Source organism: Ranitomeya imitator, chromosome 7, assembly GCF_032444005.1.
Source record: "Ranitomeya imitator isolate aRanImi1 chromosome 7, aRanImi1.pri, whole genome shotgun sequence".
Taxonomy (NCBI): Eukaryota; Metazoa; Chordata; class Amphibia; order Anura; family Dendrobatidae; genus Ranitomeya; species Ranitomeya imitator.
The window spans coordinates 126,032,724-126,045,583 of NC_091288.1; positions in this window are offsets into that span (position 1 = coordinate 126,032,724).

Below are 12,860 nucleotides of genomic sequence, written 5' to 3' on the forward strand. Positions count from 1 at the left end.
GGTATAGAGTGTAGGGTATAGAGTGTAGAGTGTAGGGATAGATTGTATGGTATAGAGTGTAGGGTATAGAGTGTAGAGTGTAGGGTATAGAGTGTAGGGTATAGATTGTAGGGTATAGAGTATAGAGTGTAGGGTATAGAGTATAGAGTGTATGGTGTAGAGTGTAGGGTATAGAGTGTATAGTGTAGGGTATAGAGTGTAGGGTATAGAGTGTAGGGTATAGAGTGTAGGGTATAGAGTGTAGGGTGTAGAGTGTATGGTTTTGAGTGTAGGGTATAGAGTGTAGGGTATAGAGTGTAGGGTATAAAGTGTAGAGTGTAGGGTATAGAGTGTAGAGTGTAGGGTATAGAGTGTAGAGTGTAGAGTGTAGGGTATAGAGTGTATGGTATAGAGTGTAGAGTGTAGGGTATAGAGTGTAGGGTATAGAGTTTAGGGTATAGAGTGTAGGGTATAGAGTGTAGGGTGTAGAGTGCAGATTGTAGGGTATAGAGTGTAGTGTATAGAGTGTATGTTATAGAGTGTAGGGTGTAGAGTTTAGGGTATAGAGTGTAGGGTATAGTGTGTAGGGTATAGAGTGTATGGTATAGAGTGTAGGGTATAGAGTGTAGGGTATAGAGTGTAGCGTGTAGGGTATAGAGTTTAGGGTATAGAGTGTAGGGTATAGAGTGTAGGGTATAGAGTGTAGAGTGTAGGGTATAGAGTGTAGGGTATAGAGTGTAGGGTATAGATTGTAGGGTATAGAGTGTAGAATGTAGGGTATAGAGTATAGGGTATAGAGTGTATGGTGTAGGGTATAGAGTGTAGGGTGTAGAGTGTAGGGTATAGAGTGTAGGGTATAGAGTGTAGGGTGTTGAGTGTAGGGTATAGAGTGTATGGTATAGAGTGTAGGGTATAGAGTGTATGGTATAGAGTTTATGGTAGAGAGTGTAGGTTATAGAATGTATGGTATAGAGTGTATGGTATAGAGTGTAGAGTGTAGGGTATAGAGTGTAGGGTATAGAGTGTAGAGTGTAGGGTATAGAGTGTATGGTATAAAGTGTAGGGTGTAGAGTGTATGGTATAGAGTGTATGGTATAGAGTGTAGGGTATAGAGTGTAGGGTATAGAGTATAGGGTATAGAGTGTAGGGTATAGAGTGTATGGTATAGAGTGTAGGGTATGGAGTGTAGGGTATAGAGTGTAGAGTGTAGGGATTAGAGTGTAGGGTATAGAGTGTAGGGTATAGAGTGTGGAGTTTAGGGTATAGAGTGTAGGGTGTAGAGTGTATGGTATAGAGTGTATGGTATAGAGTGTAGGGTATAGAGTGTAAGGTATAGAGTGTAGTGCATAGAGTGTATGTAAGAGATGGTAGGGTATAGAGTGTAGGGTATAGAGTGTATGGTATAGAGTGTAGGGTGTAGAGTGTAGAGTGTAGGGTATAGAGTGTATGGTATAGAGTGTAGGGTATAGAGTGTAGGGTATAGAGTGTAGGGTATAGATTGTAGGGTATAGAGTGTAGGGTATAGATTATAGAGTATAGAGTGTATGGTGTAGAGTGTAGGGTATAGAGTGTAGGGTATAGAGTGTAGGGTATAGAGTGTAGGGTATAGAGTGTAGGGTGTAGAGTGTATGGTATAGAGTGTAGGGTATAGAGTGTAGAGTGTAGGGTATAGAGTGTAGAGTGTAGGGTATAAAGTGTAGAGTGTAGAGTGTAGGGTATAGAGTGTAGGGTATAGAGTGTAGGGTATAAAGTGTAGGGTGTAGAGTGCAGATTGTAGGGTATAGAGTGTAAGGTATAGAGTGTAGTGTATAGAGTGTATGTTATAGAGTGTAGGGTATAGAGTGTAGGGTATAGAGTGTAGGGTATAGAGTGTATGGTATAGAGTGTAGGGTATAGAGTGTAGGGTATAGATTGTAGGGTATAAAGTGTAGGGTAGAGACTGTAGGGTAGAGAGTGTAGGGTATAGAGTGTATAGTATAGAGTGTAGGGTATAGAGTGTAGGGTGTAGAGTGTAGGGTATAGAGTGTAGGGTATAGAGTGTATGGTTTTGAGTGTAGGGTATAGAGTGTAGGGTATAGAGTGTAGGGTATAGAGTGTAGGGTATAAAGTGTAGAGTGTAGGGTATAGAGTGTAGGGTATAGAGTGTAGGGTGTAGAGTGCAGATTGTAGGGTATAGAGTGTAGTGTATAGAGTGTATGTTATAGAGTGTAGGGTGTAGAGTTTAGGGTATAGAGTGTAGGGTATAGTGTGTAGGGTATAGAGTGTATGGTATAGAGTGTAGGGTATAGAGTGTAGGGTATAGAGTGTAGCGTGTAGGGTATAGAGTGTAGGGTGTAGAGTTTAGGGTATAGAGTGTAGGGTATAGAGTGTAGGGTATAGAGTGTAGAGTGTAGGGTATAGAGTGTAGGGTATAGAGTGTAGGGTATAGATTGTAGGGTATAGAGTGTAGGGTATAGAGTATAGGGTATAGAGTGTATGGTGTAGGGTATAGATTGTAGGGTATAGAGTGTAGAGTGTAGGGTATAGAGTGTAGGGTATAGAGTGTAGGGTGTTGAGTGTAGGGTATAGAGTGTATGGTATAGAGTGTAGGGTATAGAGTGGATGGTATAGAGTTTATGTTATAGAGTGTAGGGTATAGAATGTATGGTATAGAGTGTATGTATAGAGTGTAGAGTGTAGGGTATAGAGTGTAGGGTATAGAGTGTAGAGTGTAGGGTATAGAGTGTATGGTATAAAGTGTAGGGTGTAGAGTGTATGGTATAGAGTGTATGGTATAGAGTGTAGGGTATAGAGTGTAGGGTATAGAGTATAGGGTATAGAGTGTAGGGTATAGAGTGTATGGTATAGAGTGTAGGGTGTGGAGTGTAGGGTATAGAGTGTAGAGTGTAGGGTATAGAGTGTAGAGTGTAGGGTATAAAGTGTAGAGTGTAGAGTGTAGGGTATAGAGTGTAGGGTATAGAGTGTAGGGTATAAAGTGTAGGGTGTAGAGTGCAGATTGTAGGGTATAGAGTGTAAGGTATAGAGTGTAGTGTATAGAGTGTATGTTATAGAGTGTAGGGTATAGAGTGTAGGGTATAGAGTGTAGGGTATAGAGTGTATGGTATAGAGTGTAGGGTATAGAGTGTAGGGTATAGAGTGTAGGGTATAGATTGTAGGGTATAAAGTGTAGGGTAGAGACTGTAGGGTAGAGAGTGTAGGGTATAGAGTGTATAGTATAGAGTGTAGGGTATAGAGTGTAGGGTGTAGAGTGTAGGGTATAGAGTGTAGGGTATAGAGTGTAGGGTATAGAGTGTAGGGTATAAAGTGTAGGGTGTAGAGTGCAGATTGTAGGGTATAGAGTGTAAGGTATAAAGTGTAGTGTATAGAGTGTATGTTATAGAGTGTAGGGTATAGAGTGTAGAGTGTAGGGTATAGAGTGTAGGGTATAGAGTGTAGGGTATAGAGTGTAGGGTATAGAGTGTAGGGTATAGAGTGTAGGGTGTAGAGTGTAGGGTATAGAGTGTAGGGTATAGAGTGTATGGTATAGAGTGTAGGGTATAGAGTGTATGATATAGAGTGTAGGGTATAGAGTGTAGAGTGTAGGGAATAGAGTGTAGGGTATAGAGTGTAGAGTGTAGGGTATAGAGTGTATGGTATAGAGTGTAGAGTGTAGGGTATAGAGTGTAGGGTATAGAGTGTAGGGTATAGAGTGTAGAGTATAGATTGTAGGGTATACAGTGTAGGGTATAGAGTATAGAGTATAGAGTGTATGGTGTAGAGTGTAGGGTATAGAGTGTAGGGTATAGAGTGTAGGGTATAGAGTGTAGGGTATAGAGTGTAGGGTGTAGAGTGTATGGTATAGAGTGTAGGGTATAGAGTGTAGAGTGTAGGGTATAGAGTGTAGGGTATAAAGTGTAGAGTGTAGAGTGTAGGGTATAGAGTGTAGGGTATAGAGTGTAGGGTATAGAGTGTAGGGTGTAGAGTGCAGATTGTAGGGTATAGAGTGCAAGGTATAGAGTGTAGTGTATAGAGTGTATGTTATAGACTGTAGGGTATAGAGTGTAGAGTTTAGGGTATAGAGTGTAGGGTATAGAGTGTAGGGTATAGAGTGTAGGGTATCGAGTGTATGGTATAGAGTGTAGGATATAGAGTGTAGGGTATAGAGTGTAGGGTATAGAGTGTAGGGTATAGAGTGTAGGGTATAAAGTGTAGGGTAGAGACTGTAGGGTAGAGAGTGTAGGGTATAGAGTGTATAGTATAGAGTGTAGGGTATAGAGTGTAGGGTGTAGAGTGTAGGGTATAGAGTGTAGGGTATAAAGTGTAGGGTATAAAGTGTAGGGTGTAGAGTGCAGATTGTAGGGTATAGAGTGTAAGGTATAGAGTGTAGTGTATAGAGTGTATGTTATAGAGTGTAGGGTATAGAGTGTAGGGTATAGAGTGTATAGTATAGAGTGTAGGGTATAGAGTGTAGGGTATAGAGTGTAGGGTATAGCGTGTAGGGTATAGAGTGTAGGGTATAGAGTGTAGGGTGTAGAGTGTAGGGTATAGAGTGTAGGGTATAAAGTGTATGGTATAGAGTGTAGGGTATAGAGTGTATGATATAGAGTGTAGGGTATAGAGTCTAGAGTGTAGGGTATAGAGTGTAGGGTATAGAGTGTAGAGTGTAGGGTATAGAGTGTATGGTATAGAGTGTAGAGTGTAGGGTATAGAGTGTAGGGTATAGAGTGTAGGGTTTAGATTGTAGGGTATAGTGTGTAGGGTAGAGAGTGTAGGGTATAGAGTGTATAGTATAGAGTGTAGGGTATAGAATGTAGGGTGTAGCGTGTAGGGTATAGAGTGTAGGGTATAGAGTGTACGGAATAGAGTGTAGGGTGTAGAGTGTAGGGTATAGAGTGTAGGGTATAGAGTGTAGGGTATAGAGTGTAGAGTGTAAGGTATAGAGTGTAGGATATAGAGTGTAGAGTGTATGGTATAGAGTGTAGGGTATAGAGTGTATGGTATAGAGTGTAGGGTATATAGTGTAGGGTGTAGAGTGTAGGGTATAGAGTGTAGGGTATAGATTGTAGGGTATAGAGTGTTGGGCTATAGAGTGTAGGGTATAGAGTGTAGGGTATAGAGTGTAGGGTATAGCGTGTAGGGTATAGAGTGTAGGGTATAGAGTGTATGATATAGAGTGTAGGGTATAGAGTGTAGAGTGTAGGGAATAGAGTGTAGGGTATAGAGTGTAGAGTGTAGGGTATAGAGTGTAGGGTATAGAGTGTATGATATAGAATGTAGGGTATAGAGTATATAGTGTAGGGTATAGAGTGTAGGGTATAGAGTGTAGAGTGTAGGGTATAGAGTGTAAGGTATAGAGTGTAGGGTGTAGAGTTTAGGGTATAGAGTGTATGATATAGAGTGTAGGGTATAGAGTCTAGAGTGTAGGGTATAGAGTGTAGGGTATATAGTGTAGAGTGTAGTGTATAGAGTGTATGGTATAGAGTGTAGGGTGTAGAGTGTATGGTATAGAGTGTAGGGTATAGAGTGTAGGGTACAGAGTGTAGGGTATAGAGTGTAGGGTATAGAGTGTAGGGTACAGAGTGTATGGTATAGAGTGTAGGGTGTAGAGTGTAGGGTATAGAGTGTAGGGTATAGAGTGTAGGGTATAGAGTGTATGATATAGAGTGTAGGGTGTAGAGTGTAGGGTATAGAGTGTAGCGTGTAGTGTATAGAGTGTATGGTATAGAGTGTAGGGTGTAGAGTGTATGGTATAGAGTGTAGGGTATAGAGTGTAGAGTGTAGGGTATAGAGTGTAGGGTATAGAGTGTAGGGTATAGAGTGTATGGTATAGAGTGTAGAGTGTAGGGTATAGAGTGTAGGGTATAGAGTGTAGAGTGTAGGGTATAGAGTGTATGGTATAAAGTGTAGGGTGTAGAGTGTATGGTATAGAGTGTATGGTATAGAGTGTAGGGTATAGAGTGTAGGGTATAGAGTGTATGGTATAGAGTGTAGGGTGTAGAGTGTAGAGTGTAGCGTATAGAGTGTATGGAATAGAGTGTAGGGTATAGAGTGTAGGGTATAGAGTGTAGGGTATAGAGTGTAGAGTGTAGGGTATAGAATGTATGGTATAGAGTGTGGGGTGTAGGGTGTAGAGTGTAGGGTATAGAGTGTAGATTATAGAGTGTAGGGTATAGAGTGTAGGGTGTAGAGTGTAGGGTATAAAGTGTAGCGTGTAGGGTATAGAGTGTAGGGTGTAGAGTTTAGGGTATAGAGTGTAGGGTATAGAGTGTATGGTATAGAGTGTAGGGTATAGAGTGTAGAGTGTAGGGTATAGAGTGTAGGGTATAGAGTGTAGGGTATAGAGTGTAGGGTATAGAGTGTAGGGTGTAGAGTTTAAGGTATAGAGTGTAGGGTATAGAGTGTAGAGTGTAGGGTATAGAGTGTAGGGTATAGAATGTACGGTATAGAGTGTAGGGTATAGAGTGTAAGGTATAGAGTGTAGGGTATAGAGTGTAGAGTGTAGGGTATATAGTGTATGGTATAGAGTGCAGGGTGTAGAGTGTAAGGTATAGAGTGTAGTGTATAGAGTGTATGTTATAGAGTGTAGGGTATGAAGTGTAGAGTTTAGGGTATAGAGTGTAGGGTATAGAGTGTATGGTATAGAGTGTAGGGTATAGAGTGTAGAGTGTAGGGTATAGAGTGTAGGGTATAGAGTGTAGGGTATAGAGTGTATGGTATAGAGTGTAGGGTGTAGAGAGTAGGGTATAGAGTGTAGGGTATAGAGTGTAGGGTATAGAGTGTAGGGTATAGAGTGTAGGGTATAGAGTGTAGAGCGTAGGGTATAGAGTATAGGGTATAGAGTGTATGGTGTAGAGTGTAGGGTATAGAGTGTATAGTGTAGGGTATTGAGTGTAGGGTATAGAGTGTAGGGTATAGAGTGTAGGGTATTGAGTGTAGAGTGTATGGTATAGAGTGTAGAGTGTATGGTATAGAGTGTAGGGTGTAGTGTGTAGAGTGTAGGGTATAGTGTGAAGGGTATAGAGTGTAGGGTATAGAGTGGAGGGTATAAAGTGTAGGGTGTAGGGTATAGAGTGTAGGGTATAGAGTGTAGGGTATAGAGTTTATGGTATAGAGTGTAGGGTATAGAGTGGAGGGTATAGAGTGTAGAGTAAGGTATAGAGTGTAGTGTATAGAGTGTATGTTATAGAGTGTATGGTATAGAGTGTAGAGTTTAGGGTATAGAGTGGAGGGTATAGAGTGTAGGGTATAGAGTGTAGGGTATAAAGTGTATGGTATAGAGTGCAGGGTGTAGAGTGTAGGGTATAGAGTGTAGGGTATAGAGTGTATGGTATAGAGTGTAGGGTATAGAGTGTAGAGTGTAGGGTATAGAGTGTAGGGTATAGAGTTTAGGGTATAGATTGTAGAGTATAGAGTGTAGAGTGTAGGGTATAGAGTATAGGGTATAGAGTGTATGGTGTAGAGTGTAGGGTATTGAGTGTATAGTGTAGGGTATAGAGTGTAGGGTATAGAGTGTAGAGTGTAGGGTATAGAGTGTATGGTATAGAGTGTAGGGTATAGAGTGTATGGTATAGAGTGTAGGGTGTAGAGTGTATGGTAGAGAGTGTAGAGTGTAGGGTATAGAGTTTATAGTATAGAGTGTAGGGTATAGAGTGTAGCGTGTAGAGTGTAGGGTATAGAGTGAACGGAATAGAGTGTAGAGTGTAGGGTATAGAGTGTAGGGTATAGATTGTAGGGTATAGATTGTAGAGTGTAGGGATCAGAGTGTAGGGTATAGAGTGTAGGGTATAGAGTGTAGAGTGTAGGGTATAGAGTGTATAGTATAGAGTGTAGGGTATAGAGTGTAGGGTATAGAGTGTATGGTGTAGAGTGTATGATATAGAGTGTAGGGTATAGAGTGTAGAATATAGAATGTAGTGTGTAGAGTGTAGGGTATAGAGTGTAGGGTATAAAGTGTAGAGTGTAGGGCATAGAGTGTAAGGTATAGAGTGTATGGTATAGAGTGTAGAGTGTAGGGTATAGAGTGTAGGGTATAGAGTGTAGAGTGTAGGGTATAGAGTGTATGGTATAAAGTGTAGGGTGTAGAGTGTATGGTATAGAGTGTATGGTATAGAGTGTAGGGTATAGAGTGTAGGGTATAGAGTATAGGGTATAGAGTGTAGGGTATAGAGTGTATGGTATAGAGTGTAGGGTATGGAGTGTAGGGTATAGAGTGTAGGGTATAGAGTGTAGGGTATAGAGTGTAGAGTTTAGGGTATAGAGTGTAGGGTGTAGAGTGTATGGTATAGAGTGTATGGTATAGAGTGTAGGGTATAGAGTGTAAGGTATAGAGTGTAGTGTATAGAGTGTATGTAAGAGATTGTAGGGTATAGAGTGTAGGGTATAGAGTGTAGGGTATAGAGTGTAGGGTATAGAGTGTATGGTATAGAGTGTAGGGTGTAGAGTGTAGAGTGTAGGGTATAGAGTGTATGGTATAGAGTGTAGGGTATAGAGTGTAGGGTATAGATTGTAGGGTATAGAGTATAGAGTGTAGGGTATAGAGTATAGAGTATAGAGTGTATGTTGTAGAGTGTAGGGTATAGAGTGTAGGGTATAGAGTGTAGGGTATAGATTGTAGGGTATAGAGTATAGAGTGTAGGGTATAGAGTATAGAGTATAGAGTGTATGGTGTAGAGTGTAGGGTATAGAGTGTATGGTATAGAGTGTAGAGTATAGAGTGTAGAGTGTAGGGTATAGAGTGTAGGGTATAGAGTTTAGGGTATAGATTGTAGAGTATAGAGTGTAGAGTGTAGCGTATAGAGTATAGGGTATAGAGTGTATGGTGTAGAGTGTAGGGTATAGAGTGTATAGTGTAGGGTATAGAGTGTAGGGTATAGAGTGTAGAGTGTAGGGTATAGAGTGTATACCAAGGAAGGTGACGGGCACAAGGGGGCATTCTTTGCGTTTGGAGGAGAGATGGTTTTTCCACCAACATAGAAGAGGATTCTTTACTGTTAGGGCAGTGAGAATCTGGAATTGCTTGCCTGAGGAGGTGGTGATGGCGAACTCAGTCGAGGGGTTCAAGAGAGGCCTGGATGTCTTCCTGGAGCAGAACAATATTGTATCATACAATTATTAGGTTCTGTAGAAGGACGTAGATCTGGGTATTTATTATGATGGAATATAGGCTGAACTGGATGGACAAATGTCTTTTTTCGGCCTTACTAACTATGTTACTATGTTACTATGTTACTATGAGTGTATGGTATAGAGTGTAGGGTGTAGAGTGTATGGTATAGAGTGTAGGGTTTAGAGTGTAGAGTGTAGGGTATATAGTGTATGTTATAGAGTGTATGGTGTAGAGTGTAGGGTATAGAGTGTAGAGTGTAGGGTATAGAGTGTAGGGTATAGAGTGTAAGGTATAGAGTGTAAGGTGTAGAGTGTAGGGTAAAGAGTGTAGGGTATAGAGTGTAGGGTATAGAGTAGGGTATAGACTGTAGGGTATAGACTGTAGGGTATAGAGTGTAGAGTGTAGGGTATAGAGTGTATAGTATAGAGTGAAGGGTATAGAGTGTAGCGTGTAGAGTGCAGGGTATAGAGTGAACGGAATAGAGTGTAGGGTATAGAGTGTAGGGTATAGATTGTAGAGTGTAGGGATTAGAGTGTAGGGTATAGAGTGTAGAGTGTATGGTATAGAGTGTAGGGTATAGAGTGTAGGGTATAGAGTGTATAGTATAGAGTGTAGGGTATAGAGTGTAGAGTGTAGGGTATAGGGTGTAGCGTGTAGGTTATAGAGTGTAGGGTATAGAGTGTATGGTGTAGAGTGTATGGTATAGAGTGTAGGGTATAGAGTGTAGAATATAGAATGTAGTGTGTAGAGTGTAGGGTATAGAGTGTAGGGTATAAAGTGTAGAGTGTAGGGTATAGAGTGTAGGGTATAGAGTGTAGGGTATAAAGTTTAGAGTGTAGAGTGTAGGCTGTAGAGTGTAGAGTGTAGCGTGTAAGGTATAGAGTGTAGTGTATAGAGTGTAGGTTATAGAGTGTAGAGTTTAGGGTATAGAGTGTAGGGTATAGAGTGTAGGGTATAGAGTGTATGGTATAGAGTGTATGGTATAGAGTGTAGGGTATAGAGTGTAGGGTATAGAGTGTAGGGTGTAAAGTGTAGGGTATAGAGTGTAGGGTATAGAGTGTAGGGTATAGATCGTAGGGTATATAGTGTAGGGTATAGGGTATAGAGTGTATGGTGTAGAGTGTAGGGTATAGAGTGTATGGTATAGAGTGTAGGGTGTAGAGTGTATGGTATAGAGTGTAGGGTATAGAGTGTAGGGTATAGAGTGTAGTGTATAAAGTGTAGGGTGTAGAGTGCAGATTGTAGGGTATAGAGTGTAAGGTATAGAGTGTAGTGTATAGAGTGTATGTTATAGAGTATAGGGTATAGAGTGTAGAGTGTAGGGTATAGAGTGTAGGGTATAGAGTGTATAGTATAGAGTGTAGGGTATAGAGTGTAGGGTATAGAGTGTAGGGTATAGAGTGTAGGGTGTAGAGTGTAGGGTATAGAGTGTAGGGTATATGTAGGGTATAGAGTGTAGGGTATAGAGTGTAGGGTGTAGAGTGTAGGGTATAGAGTGTAGGGTATAGAGTGTATGGTATAGAGTGTAGGGTATAGAGTGTATGATATAGAGTGTAGGGTATAGAGTGTAGAGTGTAGGGTATAGAGTGTAGGGTATAGAGTGTAGAGTGTAGGGTATAGAGTGTATGGTATAGAGTGTAGAGTGTAGGGTATAGAGTGTAGGGTATAGAGTGTAGGGTATAGAGTGTAGGGTATAGATTGTAGGGTATAGAGTATAGAGTGTAGGGTATAGAGTATAGAGTATAGAGTGTATGGTGTAGAGTGTAGGGTATAGAGTGTAGGGTATAGAGTGTAGGGTATAGAGTGTAGGGTATAGAGTGTAGAGTGTAGGGATAGATTGTATGGTATAGAGTGTAGGGTATAGAGTGTAGAGTGTATGGTATAGAGTGTAGGGTATAGAGTGTAGGGTATAGAGTGTATAGTATAGAGTGTAGGGTATAGAGTGTAGAGTGTAGGGTATAGGGTGTAGCGTGTAGGTTATAGAGTGTAGGGTATAGAGTGTATGGTGTAGAGTGTATGGTATAGAGTGTAGGGTATAGAGTGTAGAATATAGAATGTAGTGTGTAGAGTGTAGGGTATAGAGTGTAGGGTATAAAGTGTAGAGTGTAGGGTATAGAGTGTAGGGTATAGAGTGTAGGGTATAAAGTTTAGAGTGTAGAGTGTAGGCTGTAGAGTGTAGAGTGTAGCGTGTAAGGTATAGAGTGTAGTGTATAGAGTGTAGGTTATAGAGTGTAGAGTTTAGGGTATAGAGTGTAGGGTATAGAGTGTATGGTATAGAGTGTATGGTATAGAGTGTAGGGTATAGAGTGTAGGGTATAGAGTGTAGGGTGTAAAGTGTAGGGTATAGAGTGTAGGGTATAGAGTGTAGGGTATAGATCGTAGGGTATATAGTGTAGGGTATAGAGTATAGAGTGTATGGTGTAGAGTGTAGGGTATAGAGTGTATGGTATAGAGTGTAGGGTGTAGAGTGTATGGTATAGAGTGTAGGGTATAGAGTGTAGGGTATAGAGTGTAGTGTATAAAGTGTAGGGTGTAGAGTGCAGATTGTAGGGTATAGAGTGTAAGGTATAGAGTGTAGTGTATAGAGTGTATGTTATAGAGTATAGGGTATAGAGTGTAGAGTGTAGGGTATAGAGTGTAGGGTATAGAGTGTATAGTATAGAGTGTAGGGTATAGAGTGTAGGGTATAGAGTGTAGGGTATAGAGTGTAGGGTGTAGAGTGTAGGGTATAGAGTGTAGGGTATATGTAGGGTATAGAGTGTAGGGTATAGAGTGTAGGGTGTAGAGTGTAGGGTATAGAGTGTAGGGTATAGAGTGTATGGTATAGAGTGTAGGGTATAGAGTGTATGATATAGAGTGTAGGGTATAGAGTGTAGAGTGTAGGGTATAGAGTGTAGGGTATAGAGTGTAGAGTGTAGGGTATAGAGTGTATGGTATAGAGTGTAGAGTGTAGGGTATAGAGTGTAGGGTATAGAGTGTAGGGTATAGAGTGTAGGGTATAGATTGTAGGGTATAGAGTATAGAGTGTAGGGTATAGAGTATAGAGTATAGAGTGTATGGTGTAGAGTGTAGGGTATAGAGTGTAGGGTATAGAGTGTAGGGTATAGAGTGTAGGGTATAGAGTGTAGAGTGTAGGGATAGATTGTATGGTATAGAGTGTAGGGTATAGAGTGTAGAGTGTAGGGTATAGAGTGTAGGGTATAGATTGTAGGGTATAGAGTATAGAGTGTAGGGTATAGAGTATAGAGTGTATGGTGTAGAGTGTAGGGTATAGAGTGTATAGTGTAGGGTATAGAGTGTAGGGTATAGAGTGTAGGGTATAGAGTGTAGGGTATAGAGTGTAGGGTGTAGAGTGTATGGTTTTGAGTGTAGGGTATAGAGTGTAGGGTATAAAGTGTAGAGTGTAGGGTATAGAGTGTAGGGTATAGAGTGTAGGGTGTAGAGTGCAGATTGTAGGGTATAGAGTGTAGTGTATAGAGTGTATGTTATAGAGTGTAGGGTGTAGAGTTTAGGGTATAGAGTGTAGGGTATAGTGTGTAGGGTATAGAGTGTATGGTATAGAGTGTAGGGTATAGAGTGTAGGGTATAGAGTGTAGCGTGTAGGGTATAGAGTTTAGGGTATAGAGTGTAGGGTATAGAGTGTAGGGTATAGAGTGTAGAGTGTAGGGTATAGAGTGTAGGGTATAGAGTGTAGGGTATAGATTGTAGGGTATAGAGTGTAGAGTGTAGGGTATAGAGTATAGGGTATAGAGTGTATGGTGTAGGGTATAGAGTGTAGGGTGTAGAGTGTAGGGTA